The sequence below is a fragment of the Tarenaya hassleriana genome, unplaced genomic scaffold, assembly GCF_000463585.1.
Source record: "Tarenaya hassleriana unplaced genomic scaffold, ASM46358v1 Cleome22, whole genome shotgun sequence".
In the NCBI taxonomy this organism is placed as follows: domain Eukaryota; kingdom Viridiplantae; phylum Streptophyta; class Magnoliopsida; order Brassicales; family Cleomaceae; genus Tarenaya; species Tarenaya hassleriana.
Genome location: NW_010965541.1, coordinates 2,074,408 through 2,079,318, shown reverse-complemented (window position 1 = coordinate 2,079,318; position 4,911 = coordinate 2,074,408).

The following is a 4,911-nucleotide window of genomic DNA, read 5'->3' as shown; positions in this document are numbered from 1 at the left end:
ACTACAGAAGCCGAGTACATAGCAACATCGGATGCAGATAAGGAAGGTGTTTGGATCAGGAAATTCGTGGGAGACCTGGGCTTTATTCCTAGCATTGCAGATCCCATTGAGTTGTATTGTGACAACAATGGAGCGATTGCGCAAGCTAAGGAACCCCGGTCACACCAGAGATCCAAACACATACTCAGGCAATTTCACTTGATCAGAGAAATCATCGACAAAGGAGACGTGAAGATAAGCAGAGTGTCAACAGATGATAATATTGCCGACCCATTGACGAAGCCTCTCCCTTCGTCAAAGCATGATGGTCATGTTAAGGGTATGGGGATTAGATGCTTATAGGATAGATCATAGAGCATAGTGGGAGATTGTTGGTTGTAATGCTCTAGGATGATCCGTGATATGACATTTGACTTTGTATTGATTCATTGAGTTATGAATGCATTATATTTCCGTTATACGATTAGCATGTTTGTTGTATTTCGGTATTCTTGAATCATTATAGAATGATTTTAAACACCCTGGTCAGTTATCATTGTGGGAACAATGATGAATTAAGACTAGCATGAGGTGTGATCGATGCATTGGATGCATATCACAATCATGGGTACTCGTTGTGAACGAGTGTCTGGTTGACCCGCATGAGATTGTCACATGGACAGAGTCATGACTTGAATCTCATACAGCGGTTCGTTTATGGATCCTCATATCTGAGATGTCTAGAGTATCTGATATGAGGAGTGGCGTATCTTGACTGCGTCAAACGTCGTCTTAAACCGGATGATTATAACGGTGTTGATCAGATACGTTCACGAATCTTATGGAGATAGTAGACGATACGTTCACGAATCATATGGAGATAGTAGACATGCAATATGGGACTTGTCACCTCCTTAACAGGAGAGATATCGCTGGGCCCCCTCGTGGAAGTTGGACTATGAAAACGCGTGGCCACGCTATAGATGAAGTTGCATCTATTTTATTAGTCGATTTGCCAAGACGAGAAAGCAGTTGAACTTGAAGGGTGGCTCAAACCATGCCCTTGTTCAACATATGATATCGTGAGACAAATGATCAGAATTCGAACTGTTAATGCCTTGGTTAGACCACCTCTGACTCAATTCTAAGTGGGTGGTCATGGCGTCTTGCTAGAGGCTAACCATGACTTGTGGTTCGGGAAAGGTTCCTAAAGTCACTACCACTTAGAATGGGCCTACAGGGTCACACACCAATAGGGATGGACTTATACGTGAAGAATACGGAGAATGGAAACGAGATTTGACCGAAACGAGCACGAAAAGAGGTTTTCAGTGCGTTGGTCCGGAGCTGACGAAGTTTGGTCAGCCCCGGACCAAGTTTGGTCAGTCCAGGAGGTCCGGAAGCTCGGTCCGAGGTCATCTGTCCAGGCCTGGTCCGGCTGACCAAGAGTTGGTCAGCCGCGGACCAGACAGTGGGTCAGACGGACCGAGACAGAAGTCAGGCAGACCAGAAAGACCAAGAAGGGTCTTGGTCCGGAGCTGACCACACGTGGTCTGCCGAACCAAGCCTTCAGGTCAGCCGATCCGCGAGCGTCGGACTAAGCCTGGTCCGCCGGACCAAGCTCCTGGTCCGGCGGACCGGGATCTGGGAAACTTTCCAAAATTCGTTTTTAGGGTTTTCTAATCTTATTTAAGTTTGGGATTTCGTCCAAACTTAATTAAGGCCGACCTAAAACTCAGAGAAACATCCTAGAACCCTAGAGAACCTGTTCTCTTCGATTTCTATTGTCCCGGGATTGGATCTCGTCTCTTGAGTTACCCTTTTCTTCACTAATCCTAGCAGCTTTGTTCCAAATCGTTTGGAATCCTTCCCGTCGGTGTGGATACGTATAGAGGGACTGTAACTTCAGTCCTAGGTGATTTAGAACAGGTCCTGGATCGAAATAAACTTCAAGTCTCATCGAGAACGAGGTAAGTAACGATTCCCTCGGTGATATACACGATCTTTCGGGTTTTGCGAGTTTGGTTGCGTGTGACGTTTGACTAGGTTTAGATCTTTCTTCTGCTGCATGAAACCTAGTAAACCAAATCCTAGATCGATATGATCGCATGCTAGGAACCTGTAGATAACCCCAACAATATTTTGTGATAATAAATCAGCAGTAATTTACTCCAATAACAACATGAGCTCTTCAAAGTCAAAGCATATTGACATAAAGTTCCTAGTTGTTAAAGAAAGAATACAGAGTGGTCAATTAAGTTTAGAACACATTGGGACAATTTCCATGATTGCGGATCCATTTACTAAAGGTCTACCACCCGCGGTCTTTCATGGGCATGTTGCTCATATGGGTGTTATATCATTTGATGATATGCGACTTCAGTGGGAGCTGGTGTTCTGCTTATGTACGGAATAATTTTCTGCAGAATAAGGTTTATTGTGTTTTTTACTCTGTATAATAAATAAAATTTGATCTCCATACGGTTAAGGAAGACCAGTTGGAAATAGACATGTATAGATCACATAACATGTAATTTCCATACTTTACACCTACATTTTGATCTACGTCGTTGAATTTTGTTGACATATGTGATCATAGAAGGTTCAACTGCGAATAATGTGGTGAAAGCCGCTATGGTTCTATATTAACATATTCATGGACGAGATTGATGAAATGATTTATAAAATAGCAAAATTATGAGCTCAAAGGATAATGCATAGAGTGTTGCTCCAAGTGGGAGATTGTTGGGATTATTTCAATAATCATATGGACCAACACTCTAATCAATTAAGATATGTATTATGTGCTATTTTACTTAGGTCATATTTGTGATCTAAGGACCTAAATATCATTTCGGTAAAATGTATGATTAATGTGCAGATACCATTGTGTTATTTGTATTTCTTTTATGGGCGGAATTGGAAATAATTAGAAATTAATTTTCTATAAATTAAGAGTTATAGTCCCTAGATCACACACGGTTTTTCAGAATTCTTACAGTCCCATATTGTGAGAATTATTTTCTGTTCGTGTGTTGATCTAGAAGATCACAATTCCCGATCGTTATTCAGACACTACGGATTCCATTATGAAAATGGACTCAAGTATGATTCGATACTATTTCATTCTTACGATTCTACATGTTAGACTCGGGGTTTATTTCCGCACATCCAGAAATACGTTGTTAAATCGATCAAGAAATAACAACAAAAACATAGCAAATCAGTTTGGCTTTTGTCTTGGGATGCTGAACTTTCTGCCTGTTTGCGGAGAAATGATAATCCTAGAACTACGAGGAGGAATATTCGGAATCTCTTCACTTTTTCTCTTTCTATAGTATTTCTCATCACTCACATAGTCAAGCATTTGCAGGTGTGAATTGTCACCATGTCTAATTAAATTGTGATCGATATCACTTGCTTCTTCATCTAAGCCTAGACCATCACAACCAAGTATTCCATCACTGTAATCAACCTCATCATCTATACCATCAGCACCACCATCTGAAACATTTTTCTCATCATCATACCCTTCACAGAAACCTTCTGTTTCTTTGTCATATAACTGTTCAAAATTCACAATACTTTCTTCTTCTTCTAACATTCTGTAAAAAACACAAATATAACACACTTACTAAAAAAAACATCCAACATCATCAACAAGGAAGAGAAAACCGAAAACTAAAAAATGCAAAACGAACCCTAACCTATCAAAATGCGAAACTGGAGAAGAAGAAATGGGATTGCCGAATTGTATCTCTTTTCTGTCAAAGGATTGATGAAAAAATGAGAAGAAATGAGATTCGCTTTCTGTCGAAGTGGGAGTCTCTGTCGAAGGTTTTTTAGGGTTAGGGATTTTGTCCATCGTTTTTCAGACTGGAGGGAGATTTTAATGATTTTTTTAAAGAGAAATTTCCATAAAAATAATCCAATTTAGAGATAACTAATAGATTCATCACGGACTTTTAAAATGTTTATATTCATATTGAAATTGAATTTTTTTTCCTAAAAAATCATTTAGAATTTGAATTTTAACATCCTCATCGACGTCGAATTAATTTTGATATGTAGGTAGAAAGCGCTTACATGGTGCTTATGTAGTATATACTAACTAACCATGTAGGATACACATCAGATTAATAAGAAAAAATTAAAAAAATTAAAAAAAAAATTGTAAAAATGTAAAAATGGTAAAAAATGTAAAAAATTTCCAAAAATTATAAAAACTTGTAAAAAATGTAAAAAATTGTAAACAAATTGTAAAAAATGTAAAAATTGTAAAAAACAAAATTTGCAAAAATTTTCACAACTTGTAAAGGAATGAAAATGGGTGGGGGTGATATATATTAAAGTAATTTCAATTGAAAAATCGATTTCATAAAAAACTGTAAAAATTGGGATGGAGATGAGATTTTTAAATCGGTTTTTACAATTTTTACAATTTCTTTACAATTTTCAAAATTTGTTTACAAGTTTTTCAAATTTTTATATTTTTTCAATTTTTACATTTTTTTACATTTTTTTTACAATTTTTTTTATAATCTGTTACAATTTTTTATATTTTTTACTATTATTGGTTTTTTATATATTATCTCAAGAACAATTTTGTTATGAACAAAAATAAATTTCAACCAATAAATTAAAATATAAATTAACATATCTTTTATTTGTATAAAACAAATCTATATTCTAATTTTTTGTCAACAATGATACATGATCTAAAATAATATTATACACACAACAGTTAAAGATAAGTTATATATATATATATATATATATATATTCGATTTCAAAAATTTGTGATTCAAAATTCAACTATTAAACTAAGTTTATAAAAAAAATACTACATTATATATAACAGTGCCAAACAAAATGTATATCAAAATGTGCAAAAACATACTATTATAAATCAGTGGGAGCTGGTGTTCTGCT